The sequence below is a fragment of the Arachis hypogaea genome, chromosome 16, assembly GCF_003086295.3.
Source record: "Arachis hypogaea cultivar Tifrunner chromosome 16, arahy.Tifrunner.gnm2.J5K5, whole genome shotgun sequence".
NCBI lineage: Eukaryota > Viridiplantae > Streptophyta > Magnoliopsida > Fabales > Fabaceae > Arachis > Arachis hypogaea.
This window is the reverse complement of record NC_092051.1, coordinates 104658023-104673765: the sequence shown is the minus strand read 5'-3', so window position 1 is coordinate 104673765 and position 15743 is coordinate 104658023. Positions and strand designations below refer to the sequence as shown.

General features: G+C 41.1%; 1 pseudogene; it reads left to right on the top strand.

The window, feature by feature from the left end:
* The window catches only part of LOC112754590 (cytokinin riboside 5'-monophosphate phosphoribohydrolase LOG7-like), an 88827-nt pseudogene that overhangs the window by 21369 nt on the left and 51715 nt on the right, over window positions 1-15743 (top strand).

Genomic DNA, 15743 nt, shown 5'->3' with positions numbered 1-15743 from the left:
TATATACGAAAGAGTGTCAAAATGGGAATATCAAAACTCAAAATTCGGTTGCGAGGATAACCGGTCCGAGCATAGCAATAGATACATATATTAAAATAAGGAAAACCCCAAAGAAAACCCAAAGGGACATAAAAACAGAGAACCTATCCTCCAAAATCTCCTATAAGAGGAGTCATCACAGCTTGTATTATTCAATGGAGATAAAAGTATCTAAGAGAAATCATAAAATCAAAACAGAGTCCCTAGAACAAAGGATCTTCGCTAATCCAGAAGTCTCCAGCATGCTTCAGCGAGAAACCTCACGTCCTGCATCTGGAAACCACAAAATCCGCATGGGTGAGAACCAGAGGTCCCCAGCATGGTAACAGTTCCCCATATATAACATGTAATAATAGAGGAAAGCCAAAGGAAATCCTAGAAATTTCTCCAGATAATCTTATAAACAAGATAAACCATAAAGGGCATCTGACTAAAGATCCTTCAGTCTAACTAATACTTCCCTTTCCAATTCTTTCAGACCTCCCAACCACCAGCAGGAGTATAATATAGCGAACACAGTTATATCAGACAAGAGATATACAAATAGGAACAAATAAGGCATTTAGAAAGATAGCAAGTAATATGCAGTCAAATAGGCAATCTGAAACAATTCACATAGTATGCATATGATGAATGCATATCCCTAAGGGCTGATGATATCATCTGTCGGTTATAGAGCCAACCCGACAAGTCCTGGTAGCTAACCATTGGACTGTCCCTCTGTCGTGTCTCCCCAACTCGAGTTATACTCAATATAAATTTGATCATAATCATGATCCATATCCATCACCTTCACTGGTGAATATTTATGGGGGTGAGCTCATCCAGGGCTTTCACAGTGCCCGGCCACCCTGACGACATAGGGTCAAAAGAGCTTCGAGTTTCAACCTGGAGCACGTGGTGGCTAGCCACTGCTTCCTCCCAGGGAAACTCTCATCTCCGATAGTGGAAGTGCAAACATTCACAACTCATTCAACAGCATATATGCATTTATACTTAGCCATAATCATGGCTCCGCCGTAACACGGCAATAATCTAGCCATCCGGCTCACAGTTAAATCCATAACCAGCCAATTCATTAACAATTACGGCCCTTCGGCCCGTGGCATTAACAAGCACTTCCACCGCCATCCTCCGCATTTCACATAATCATCTTTGATCCTCATTGATCACTCATTTTTCCCTTGCTTCACTTGCAAGTTACCACATTCACTAGCTCCTTGTCTCATTGCTAGGCCATAATGATTTAAGACATAAGTGGTGAGATCGGAGGCTTAGAAGTATGAAACTTGGCTTTTAAAACTCAAAAATCAACTTTGGGATGAAAACAGAGCCACGCGTACACGCACTCCACGCGCACGCGTGGATGGCCACAAAACTCATTGACGCGCAAGCGTCATACGCGCGGACGCGCGGATTGAAAAATAGCCAAATGACGCGCAAGCGTTAGCCACGCGTACGCGTGGGTGCTCTTGCGCCCCAGGCACAAAATTGGCACAACTCTGGCACAACTCTCGGGAAAATAGTTGGGAATTTAGTGCAGCGGATCGACGTGCCCGCGCACACCATGCGCACGCGAGGATGGTGCTTTCTTGAAGAACGGCGCGTATGCGCAAGTGCGCCTACGCGCGGAGGGTCATTCTGCTAAAAATTTTCTAAGTTAAAAGCTGCAGAATTCACATATTCAACCCCCAATCTTCCGATGGACATAACTTTCTCATTTTAAATCGTTTTTCGCACTTTCTTCCAGCGGCGTGGACATCCCGGATCCAATTTCATTTCTAAACAAGTTTGGTACAAAACGAGGATCTGTAGTCCGAGTTATGTCCCTTCAAAATATGCCCAAAAACCATGTTTTCATACAAAACCACAAGGTGCCATTTTCAAAACAAGTCATTTTCAACTCTTTTCAAAATCAACCAAAACATGCCAATTTCAACCCTTTTTGAAATCAATCAAAATGTACCAAAATCAACATCAAGCCTCCTCAACTCACACATCAACACTTCACCACAATTCACAAAACATCATCCCACTAATTTAACACTTCTCAATTAAATGGCTAAGAGACAACACATAAACATGTCATACATACTTTCTCATTCCAATTTTCCATGATACCACTTTCAATTAACCATCATTACACATACTCAATATCATACTCACCATCAACATGGTGTCACCCACAATTCAACCTCAATTACTCATCAAGCATATATCACAACATGCATATTTCTCATACGTCATACCATCAAGGCATCAATAATCATCATCACATATATGACCACATCATATATCCCAACTATTCAACAACATCAACAATTCAATGCCTATCTTAGGGCCTCTAGCCTAAGTATTTCCTACCACATTATATATTAGATACAAGAAACTGAGACCATACCTTAGCCGATTTCCCAAGCTCAACCGGAGCACTTCCAAACCACTTGTCCACAAGTCCTCTAGGTCTCAACACCTCCAACAATAGATTTTTACCATCAAAAATCCTTTTTCAAGCTTTCCAAGGTCTTAATCAATCCCCAATATTCACATATACACAACCTAAGCCACAATCATCATACCCATACACAACATCTCAATACCCAAACATCATAGAACAACAAATTACACTAGGGTTGAGAATCTTACCACACCCAAGGTCCAAGAAGATAAGATTAACCTTCTCCTTCAAGAGAGTTCGGTCCTATAACATCAAAGAGCCCAAAATCTCAACATTTTTGCTCATGAAACTCGAAATCAAAGCTGGATATTCAAAGAGCAAAACGTGGCTTACCTCAAGATTGATTGTATGGGTTTTGTAGAGCTCTCGGTGGTGAATGCGTGGTCGCAAATGGTGCGGCAATCGGAGCTCTAGATCAAAAGTTATGGTGGTTTGAAGATCAAATGAAAGAAAGAACTTGAGAGAGTGTTCTTCCCTCCATGTCCTCCATTTCAGCGTGTTTCTTGAGTGTAGTGAGGAGAGAGAGTGCTGAAATGAGTGTATTAGGTTTAGTTTAGTTGGGCCAAGGGCCCACTTTGGGTCCGGTTAGCCCGGTTTGGCCCGTTCGGTCCAATCTTGGTCCGATTTCTATAAAATTGGTACTGAAATTCTCATCTCAATCTCCTCTATCATATTTAGCCATAAAAATCACATTTTTTTGGCTTTCTAGAATAAATTCTCATTTATGGGTTAATTGGTCATTAATTAACCGGGTTTTACATTCTACCCACCTAATTAGGAATTTTGCCCACAAAATTCAAATTCAAATACCTGAGAATAAGTGCGGATAATCCGTTCGCATCTCCGACTCAAGTTCCCAAGTGTGTTCCTCAACACCGCCTCAACTCCATGCCACTTTGACTAATGAAACCTCTTTTCCACGCAACCGTTTGATACTAGTATCATCAATTCTGACTGGAGCCACTGGAAGCGTCAAATCTTCTCTTAACTGAACCGATTCAGGTTCTAACACATGGCTAGCATCAGGAGTGTACTTCCGAAGCTGCGACACGTGAAATACGTCGTGCAGGTTCGAAAGATCAGGTGGTAGAGCCATCCGATACGCCACCGGTCCAACCCTCTCCAGGATTTAAAACGGACCGATGTATCTAGGATTCAACTTCTTTGCTTTAATCGCCCTACCTACTCCTGTGGTTGGAGTAACCTTAAGGAAAACATGGTCTCCTTCCTTAAATTCCAAGTGCTTCCGCCTCTGATCAGCATAACTCTTCTGGCGACTCTGCGCCGTAAGCATCCTATCTTGGATTTTCTTGACTTGTTCAATGGTTTAAGCTATCATCTCCGGCCCCAACAAGCCTTTCTCTCCCGCTTCATACCAACACAGCGGAGATTGACATTTCCTCCCATACAAAGCCTCATACGGAGCCATTCCAATGCTCGCATGGTAACTATTATTGTATGCAAACTTCACTAACGGCATATACCGATCCCAACTCGCCGATTGGTCCAAAACACAAGCTCTCAACATATCCTCTAGCGTTTGGATTGTCCTCTCGGATTGACCATCTGTTTGAGGATGGTAAGCCGTACTCAAGCTTAGTCAGGTTCCGAAAGCTTTTTGAAATGCACCCCAAAATCTCGAAGTGAAGCGAGGATCTCTATCAGTGATTATAGTAGCCGGTACGCCATGAAGTCTCACAATCTCCTTTATGTACACCCGTGCTAGTTCCTCAAGGGTGTAAGTCATCCGAATGGGTAAAAAGTGGGCTGATTTCGTCAGTCGGTCCACAATCACCCAAATAGCATCAAAACCAGTCCTAGTCCTTGGCAATCCTGACACAAAGTCCATTGCAATACTTTCCCACTTCCATTGCAGAACCTCTAAAGGTTGAAACATTTCGGAAGGTCTTTGATGTTCAATCTTTACCTTTTGACAGGTTAAGCACTTTGAAACATATTCCGCCACATCATTCTTCATACCCGGCCACCAAAACATTGCCTTTAAATCATGGTACATCTTAGTACTTCCCGGGTGAATGGAGAATCCGCTTTTGTGTGCCTCCTTTAAGATATCTTGCCTCAAAGTGCCAATTTCCGGCACAATGATCTTACCCTTGAATCTTCATAACCCATCTTTTTCTTCTGACACTCTCCATTGTTTCCCTTGCTCAATAGCCGGTAACACCTTCCATAACGCTTCATCATTCTCATGGGCCTTTAGGAGTTCAGACTTAAAGTCACTTGAGATCTCTAATTGGCTCAAACACAAAGTTTCAGATACTTCTTGAGCACCAATTTTTTTAGACTCTTGAATCCCTTGAGCAACTTCTCCTCTTGAAGCATCATCCAAGCCGCATATAACGACTTCCGACTAAACGCATCCGCCACTACATTCGCCTTTCCCAGATGGTAATTCAACTCAAAGTCGTAGTCCTTCAATAATTCCATCCACCTTCTCTGCCTCATATTAAGCTCTTTCTGATCAAAGAGATATTTCAAGCTCTTGTGATCGGAGAAAACTTGGAACTTAAATCCATAGAGGTAATGCCTCCACACCTTTAGCGCAAACACGACCGCAGCGAGTTCCAAATCATGCGTAGGGTAACTAACTTCATGCGGTCTCAACTGGCATGAGGCATACGCCACCACATTATGATGCTGCATCAGCACGCATCCTAGACCCTTTAGTGAGGCATCACAGTACACCTCAAACGGTTCGTTCGGCTTAGGTAACACCAACACAGGTGCAGTGGTCAACTTTTTCTTCAACGCCTGAAAGCTCTTCTCACACTCAGGAGTCCAAACAAATGGTGTGTCTTTGCGGGTTAACTTTGTCAACGGCAAGGCGAATTACGAAAAGCCTTTGATGAACCTTCGGTAGTAGCCAGCTAAGCCTAGAAAACTCCTTATCTCAGTTACTGTGGTTGGTTGCTTCTAATCCATCACAGCCTCCACCTTGGCTGAATCTACGGCTATTCCCTTCTTACTCACCACGTGACCCAAAAACTTCACCTCACTCTTCCAAAAATCACACTTAGACAGTTTCGCATAGAGTTTCTTCTCCTTTAGAATCTGCAACACGGTCCTTAAGTGTTCCGCATGCTCTTCTTCACTTTTGGAGTAAATCAGTATGTCGTCAATGAAGACAACAACGAATTTATCCAGAAACGGACAGAACACTCTATTCATATAATCCATGAATACTGCAGGAGCGTTCGTCAACCCAAAGGACATTACAGTGTACTCGTAATGACCATAACGAGTCCTGAAAGCGGTCTTAGGGATATCCTCACCCCTCACCCTTATCTGGTGATAACCGGATCGCAAATCGATCTTAGAGAAAACCCCAGCTCCATGTAACTGATCCATGAGATCATCAATCCTTGGCAATGGGTACTTATTCTTTATCGTGACCTTGTTCAGCTACCTGTAATCCACACAGAGCCGCATACTTCCATCTTTCTTCTTTACTAGTAACACTGGAGCACCCCACGGGGAAACACTTGGTCGGATAAAGTTCTTACCCAACAAATCCTCTAACTGAGACTTTAGCTCGGCCATCTCTAACGGTGACATTCTATAAGGAGCACTTGAGATTGGTCCCACCCCAAGCACCAATTCAATAGCAAACTCGACCTCTCGGTTAGGTGGAAATTAATCAATGTCATTGGGAAACACTTTCGGAAACTCACACACCATCGGAATCTTTTCCAACCTTTGATCATCACCCGAAACACCCGCGGTTAACAACAGGATACCCTAACATTCGATTCCGGAACAGTTCACCATCATCGAATTCAAGTAATAATTATTCACCACGACCGGTCCTCCTGTATCTTCCGGCATAAAGTACACCGACTTTGTAGAACAATCAAGCAGGACATGGTTCTCAGATAACCAGTCCAATCCCAAGATAAGGTCAAGACCGATCATCGGTAAGCAGATTAAATTATGGACAAAATCACACTACTTGAACCTAAACGAAACTTTCGGGCATCCTAGCCTAGTTACCATGGCCTCATGGGTAGCATTATACACTTTTAGGTCATAACCTAAGGTTACGATCTTCAATCCTAACTCATGGGCTTTCTCAAATGCAATGGATGAATGTGATGCTCCCGAATCAAATAAAGCATTTAAAGTTCGACCAGCTATTTCACAGTTACCTCGGATAAGTGCCTCAGATCCCTCAGCACCTATAGTTGAAGTGGTGAACACCCGACCAGTCTGTTGCGCCTTCCTGGCACCTTGTTTTTGCTTCTCCGGACAGTTTGGGACCTTATGTCCCGCCTTACCACAGTAATAGCACAAGCCCCACCCGGCCTTGCACGGGGCTCCCGGATGGTGACTTCCACACCTAGCACAAGCTTGCTCATTCTGAGGCTGCTTTCCAAACCTTTTTCCTCAGGAGTTGTTGTTGTTGGGCCTCCTAAAAGAACCTCCCCTCTTGAAAGGTGGACCTCTAGGTGCAAAGCTCTTCCCTCGGTTCTGTAGGAATGATCCTTTGTGACTCCCTCTCTCAGCAGCTGCCTTCTTCACACACTCTTCAGCAACCCTACACTTGTTCACCAACACAGCGAAAGTTCTGATCTCCATTGGTCCCTGAGCTCCATTTCTGTCATTGCCATGGTTGTTCATCTGTTGACCAAGAGCCTCAGCAGTGGCTTGCATAGCAGTAGCCATGTTCTCCAACGCAGTCATAAGGTTCACCGGGTCGTTAGGGTTAATCTCTGGCGCACGAGCATTCATATGACCTCTCCCACGGCCTCTACCGTGTCCACGAGGCGCCATCTGGTTCCTATACACACCAAACATTCGATATTAAGTTAATCAGTCTCAATATCAGAAGTCTAGTGCTTCAAGTCCCAAATGTATGCTCATGAATGTTTATGCCAATTATATCAAGTAGATATACTAATAGCATATAACACACATACAGAGAATGCATAGAAGCATAGTCAGTCCATCCCTCAGGCTCTACAGGACCGAACTGCTCTGATACCATAATGTAACATCCTACAATACAAAGTCTTATGCTTAAGTCATAATTCAGAGATGGCAAGGTATTACGACCTCTAAAATAAAAATAAAAAAAAGTACGTATATTAGTATGAATGATGTTTATAACTAGGAGCCTTTGAAGAAAAAAGGGGTAAACAAAAATCGTGACTCGAAAAGCGCAACACTCCGATCGATAACATGCCGAACAAGAATAAACCAATGCGAGATTATATAGATACGAAAGAGTGTCAAAATGGGAATATCAAAACTCAAAATCTGGTTGCGAAGATAACCGGTCCGAGCATAGCAATATATACATATATTAAAATAAGGAAAACCCCAAAGAAAACCCAAAGGGACATAAAAACAGAGAACCTATCCTCTAAAATCTCCTATAAGAGGAGTCATCACAGTTTGTATTATTCAATGGAGATAAAAGTATCTAAGAGAAATCATAAAATCAAAACAAAGTCCCGAGAACAAAGGATCTTCGCTAATCCAGAAGTCTCCAGCATGCTTCAGCGAGAAACCTTACGTCCTGCATCTGGAAACCACAAAATCCGCATGGGTGAGAACCAGAGGTCCCCAGCATGGTAACAGTTCCCCATATATAACATGTAATAATAGAGAAAAGCCAAAGGCAATCCTAGAACTTTCTCCAGATAAAAATCAAAGCTTATAAACAAGCTAAACCATAAAGGGCATTTGACTAAAGATCCTTCAGTCTAACTAATACTTCCCTTTCCAATTCTTTCAGACCTTCCAACCACCATCAGGAGTATAATATAGCGAACACAGTTATATCAGACAAGAGATATACAAATAGGAACAAATAAGGCATTTAGACAGATAGCAAGTAATATGCAGTCAAATAGGCAATCACAAACAATTCACATAGTATGCATATGATGAATGCCTATCCCTAAGGGCTGATGATATCATCTGTCGGTTATAGAGCCAACCCGACAAGTCCTGGTAGCTAACTATTGAACTGTCCCTCTGTCGTGTCTCCCCAACTCGAGTTATACTCAATATAAATTTGATCATAATCATGATCCATATCCATCACCTTCACTCGTGAATATTTATGGGGGTGAGCTCATCTGGGGCTTTCACAGTGCCCGGCCACCCTGACGACATAAGGTCAAAAGAGCTTCGAGTCTCAACCTGGAGAACATGGTGGCTAGCCACTGCTTCCTCTCAGGGAAACTCTCATCTCCGATAGTGGAAATGCAAACATTCACAATTCATTCAACAGCATATATGCATTTATACTTAGCCATAATCATGGCTCCGCCGTAACACGGCAATAATCCAGCCATCCGGCTCACGGTTAAATCCAAAACCAGCCAATTCATTAACAATTACGGCCCTTCGACCCGTGGCATAACAAGCACTTCCACCACCATCCTCCGCATTTCACATAATCATCTTTGATCCTCATTGATCACTCATTTTTCCCTTGCTTCACTCGCAAGTTACCACATTCACTAGCTCCTTGTCTTATTCCTAGGCATATCATAATGATTTAAGACATAAGTGGTGAGATCGGGGGCTTAGAAGTATGAAATTTGGCTTTTAAAACTCAAAAATCAACTTTGGGATGAAAACAGGACCACGCGTACGAGCACTCCACGCGCACGCGTGGATGGCCACAAAACTCATTGACGCGCAAGCGTCATACGCGCGGACGCGTGGATTGAAAAATAGCCAAATGACGCGCAAGCGTCAGCCACGCGTACGCGTGGGTGCTCTTGCGCCCCAGGCACAAAACTGGCACAACTCTCGGGAAAATAGCTGGGCATTTGGTGCAGCGCATCGACGCGCCCGCGCACACCATGCGCACGCATGGATGGTGCTTTCTTGAAGAACGGCGCGTACGCGCCAAGTGCGCCTATGCGCGGAGGGTCATTCTACTAAAAATTTTCTAAGTTAAAAGCTGCAGAATTCACAGATTCAACCCCCAATCTTCCGACGGACATAACTTTCTCATTTTAGATCGTTTTCTATCCGTTCTTCCAGCGGTGTGGACATCCCGGATCCAATTTCATTTCTAAACAAGTTTTGTACAAGACGGGGATCCGTAGTCCGAGTTATATCCTGTCAAAATATTCCCAAAAACCATGTTTTCATACAAAACTACAAGGTGCCATTTTCAAAACAAGCCATTTTCAACTCTTTTCAAAATCAACCAAAACATGCCAATTTCAACCCTTTTTTAAATCAATTAAAATGTACCAAAATTAACATCAAGCCTCCTCAACTCACACATCAACACTTCACCACAATTCGCAAAACATCATCCCACTAATTTAACACTTCTCAATCAAATGGCTAAGAGACAACACATAAACATGTCATACATACTTTCTCATTCCAATTTCCCATGATACCACTTTCAATTAACCATCATTACACATACTCAATATCATACTCACCATCAACATGGTGTCACCCACAATTCAACCTCAATTACTCATCAAGCATATATCACAACATGCATATTTCTCATACGTCATACCATCAAGGCATCAATAATCATCATCACATATATGACCACATCATATATCCCAACCATTCAACAATATCAACAATTCAATGCCTTTCTTAGGGCCTCTAGCCTAAGTATTTCCTACCACATTACATATTAGATACGAGAAACCGAGACCATACCTTAGCCGATTTTCCAAGCTCAACCGGAGCACTTCCAAACCACTTGTCCCCAAGTCTTCTAGGTCTCAACACCTCCAAGAATAGATTTTTACCACCACAAATCCCTTTTCAAGCTTTCCAAGGTCTCAATCAAGCCCCAATATTCACATATACACAACCTAAGCCACAATCATCATACCCATACACAACATCTCAATACCCAAACATCATAGAACAACAAATTATACTAGGATTGAGAATCTTACCACACCTAAGGTCCAAGAAGACAAGATTAACCTTCTCCTTCAAGAGAGTTGGGTCCTATAACATCAAAGAGCCTAAAATCTCAACATTTTTGCTCATGAAACTCGAAATCAAAGCTGGACATTCGAAGAGCAAAACGTGGCTTACCTCAAGATTGATTGTATATGTTTTGTAGAGCTCTCCGTGGTAAACGCGTGGCCATAAACGGTGCGGCAATCGGAGCTCTAGATCAAAAGTTATGGTGGTTTGAAGATCAAATAAAAGAAAGAACTTGAGATAGTATTCTTCCCTCCATGGCCTCCATTTCAGCGTGTTTCTTGCATGTAGTGAGGAGAGAGAGTACTGAAATGAGTGTATTAGGTTTAGTTTAGTTGGGCCAAGGGCCCACTTTGGGTCCGGTTGGCCCGGTTTGGCCTGTTCGGTCCAATCTTGGTCCAATTTCTATAAAATTGGTACCGAAATTCTCGTCTCAATCTCCTCTATCATATTTAGCAATAAAAATCACATTTTTTTTTGCTTTCTAGAATAAATTCTCATTTATGGGTTAATTGGCCATTAATTAACCGGGTTTTACACCACTCATCATCGGATTTTTATGCTATAATTATTTCAGCCTTATTTCTTCTTGGGTATTGAACTAATTAATTAATTAGGTGCCTTTTTATTTTCTTCAAAATGCATACGAATTTAGTGTTATTTGAGTTGTAATCATTTATCGAGCATTTATTTTATGAATGCATGTTTGTTTGCCTGTTTTCTAAACTAAGATTAGTAAGTGCTTCTCTTTTTTTTCTTACTCTGCAGTACTTGAATTGAACTTGAGTTGTTCACATATTCATCCTTTTGAGTTCTTGCACATGAAAAAATTGAGAGTCAAATTTTACTTTGTACCCTTTTTTTCCTTTTTCTTGATAGTCAAATTTATCTTTGTCCCTTATTTATATACAAGTTTACACAACTTGAGTTTTATTTGGATGCTATTTAGAATACTTTATTATTTTTTGCTCATGTCTTCTTTAATTGTCGAGGAGCTGTTGATTTTGAAAATAAAGCTACTTGATGAAGTTAACTAATAATTCTCCTTGCTTAATTTTACATAAATTATGTTTTTGTTTTCTCTTATGTGGTTATATAATTTTTTTTCTGATACGTGAGAGTTCATAAGTGTATTAAAAATAATTAGAATATTGTTCTGAAAAAACTGTTGAAAAATTTTGATGTGTGATACATTTTTATGCATGTCTTTTCAGAAAGCATAGTTTTAAATAGTGAAAAATTCTGTATAAATCGATTTGGTGCAGATTTTCTCTTTATGCTTCTCTCATTTCGGGAAGAAATATTTTTTCCCAAATTATAGGGTCCAATTTTAGTTGTTTCATTCGTTAAGTTGTATTTTGAAAAGTTGCATTTTGTTATATTATTTATTTTATTTTTTTTGGTTCGTCTCATGTTGAAGATCTTATCTGCTTGGTTATTTATTTTAGAAAGACTCCTATTTTTTTAAGTTTTTATCTTCTCTAGATATTTATTTTATTTTCACTGTTGATACTAAATCAGTTTTTAATATTTTTATTACGAATGACATATTTCATAATTTTAAAACTTATTTTTCTCAATCTTAAATGATATAATTTTATGCAATTAAATAATAAAAAAATTTTGGTGAAAAAAGTTGGTAAACCTGTGAAAACCTATGAAATTCTATACATTGCAATTTCTCTTTTATATGAAGAAAAGATAAGCACTTGCTAATTTTATTTCTTGGTTTTGTTTGACATTCTTTTAAAATAAGATGAGTAAGTATTTATCTTTTTCTTTTTAATTATCCTACAGAGCTTGAATTATAATTCAATTTTTCACATGTCTATTTTTTTGAATTATTCAACACAATGGAATTAAAGTCAAATTTAACTATCTACCTTTTTTATTTTTTATTTTTTTTGTAACACCCTACCATACAGAGTCTTATGCTTAAGTCATAATTCAGAGATGGCAAGGTATTACGACCTCTAAAACAAAAATTTAGTACGTATAGTAGTATGAATAATTGATTATAACTAGGAGCCTTTGTAGAAAAAGGGGTAAACAAAAACCGTAACTCGAACGCGCAACTCTCCGATCGATAACGTAACGAGCAAAGGATAAGCTAACGCAAGATCATATATATAAAGAGTGTCAAAAACGGGAATATCAAGACTCAAAATCCGGCTGCGAAGATAACCGGTCCGAGCATAATAATATATACATATAATAAAATAAGGAAACCCCAAAGGAAACCCAAAGGGACACAAATACATACAACCTATTCTCCAAAATCCCCTCTAGAAGGAGTCATCACAGTTTGTATTATTTAATGGAGATAAAAGTATCTAAACAAGATATATAAACCAAAACAGAGTCCCAAGAACAAAGGATCTTCGCTAATCCAGAAGTCTCCAGCATGCCTCAACGAGAAGCCTCGCGTCCTGCATCTGAAAACCACAAAATCCGCATGGGTGAGAACCAGAGGTCCCCAGCACGGTAACAGCTTCCACATATATAATACATAATAATAGAGGAAAGCCAAAGGCAATCCTAGAACTTCCTCCAGATAATATCAAAGCTTATAAACAAGCTAAACCATATAAGGGTATCTGACTAAAGATTCTTCAGTCTAACTAATACTTCCCTTTCCAATTCCTTCAAACCTCCCAACCACCAGCAGGAGTATATAATAGCAAACACAATTATATCAGACAAAGAATATACAAATAGGAGCAGTTAAGACATTTAGACAATTAGCAAGTAATATGCAGTCAAATAGGCAATCTCAAACAATTCACATAGTATGCATATGATGAATGCCTGTCCCTAGTGGCTGATGATATCATCTGTCGGTTATAGAGCCAACCCGACAAGTCCTGGTAGCTAACCATTGGACTGTCCCTCTGTCGCGCATCCCCAACTCGAGTTATACTCGTTATAAACTTGATCATAAACATGATCCATATCCATCACCCTCACTGGTGAATATTTCGGGGGCGAGCTCATCCGGGTCTTTCACAGTGCCCGGCCACACTTACGACATAGGGTCAACAGAGTCTCGAGCCTCCACCTGGAGCACGTGGTGGCTAGCCACTGCTTCCTCCCAGGGATCTCGTGCCTCTGATAGTGGAAGTGCAAATCTCAATTATCAATAATTCAGCATAAGCATGCATAAATTCTCATCCATGGATCAACATCCATATCAGCCATCCGGCTCACGGTTCAGTCCAGAACCAGCCAATATTCATATTATACACAGCCTTTCCAGCTCATGGTTAAATCCATAACCAGCCGTTTCATTAGCAATTACAGCCTTTCGGCCCATGGCTTAACAAGCACTTCCACCACCATCCTCCGCATCTCACATAATCATCTTGATCCTCATTGATCATTCATTTTTCCCTTGCTTCACTCGCAAGTTACCTCATTCACTAGCCCCTTTTTAATAGCTAGGCATGTCATAATGATTTAAGACATAAATGGTGAGATCGGAGGCTTAGAAGTATGAGATTTGGCTTTTAAAACTCAAAAATCAACTTTGGGATGAAAACAGGGCCACGCGTACGCGCACTCCACGCGCACGCGTGGATGGCCTCAAAAACTCATCGACGTGCAAGCGTCATGCACGCTAACGCGTGGATTAAAGATTTGCCAATCGACGCGCACGCGCCAACCACGCGTACGCGCGGGTGTTCTCGTGCCCCAGGCACAACACTGGCACAGTTCTGGCATAACTCTCTGGAAAATGGCTGGGCATTGGGTGCAGCACAATCGGCGCGCCCGCGCACATCACACGCACGCGTGGATGGCGCTTTCTGGAAGATCGGCACGTACGCGCCAGGTACGCCCACGCGCAAGGGGTCATTCTGCTAAAAATTTTCTAAGTTAAAAGCTGCAGAATTCACAGATTTAAACCCCAATCTTCCAACGGACATAACTTCCTCATTTTAAATCGTCTTTCACCCGTTCTTTGAACGGCATGGACATCCCGGATCCAATTTCATTTCTAAACAGATTTGGTACAAAACGGAGATCCGTAGTCCAAGTTATGTCCCGCCAAAGTGTGCCCAAAAACCATATTTTCATACAAAACCACAAAGTGCCAATTTCAAAACAAGCCATTTCCAACTCTTTTCAAAACCAATCAAAACATGCCAAGTTCATCCCGTTTCTTTGAAATCAATCAAAATATATCAAATTCAACATCAAGCCTCCTCAACTCACACATTGACACATTACCACAAATTACCAAAATCACTATCTCATCATTTTACCCCACTTCACCCAAGTGGCTCAAACTCAAACACATTGACATATCATATACTATTCCTCATGCCGATTCTCAACAACACTAATTCCAATAAATTATTATTGTACACAATCAACATCATACTCACCATCAACATGGTTCAACCCACAATTCAACCATAACCAGTCATCAAGTATATATATCACAACATGCATATTTCTCATACATCATACCACTAAGGCATTAATAATCATCATCACATATATGACCACATCATATATCTCAATCATTCAACAACATCAACAATTCAATGCCTATCTTAGGGCCTCTAGCCTAAGTATTTCCTACCACATTACATATTAGATACGGGAAACCGAAACCATACCTTAGCCGATTTTCCCAAGCTCCCCCGGAGCACTTCCAAACCACTTATCCACAAGCTCTCAAGGCCTCAACACCTCCAAGAACAGATTTTTCACCACCAAACCCTTTCCAAGCTTTTCAAAGTCACCAATCAAGCTCCAATACCCACACATACACAACCTAAGCCACAACCATCATACTCATACACAACATCTCAAAACCCAAACATCATAGAACAACAAAATCACACTAGGGTTGAGAATCTTACCACACCCAAGGTCCAAGGAGACAAGATTAACCTTCTCTTTCAAGAGAGTTGGGTCCTATAACATCAAAGAACCCAAAATCTCAACATTTTACCCATGAAACTCGAAAATAAGGGCTGGAATTTCGAACAGAAACACGTGGCTTACCTCAAGATTAGTTGTATGGGTTTTGTAGAGCTCTCCGCGGTGAACGCGTGGCCGCAAACGGAGCGGCAATCGGAGCTCTAGATCAAAAGTTATGGTGGTTTGAAGATCAAGTGAGAGATAGAGGTTTGAGAGAGTGTTCTTCCCCCATTTCCTCTCTTTTTCAGCGTGTTTGGTGTTGTGTGAGGAGAGAGAGAGTGCTGAAAACTAGGGTTTTGGTTTAGTTATGTTGGGCCAAGGGCCCACTTTGGGTCCGGTTGGACCGGTTTGGCCCGTTCGGTCC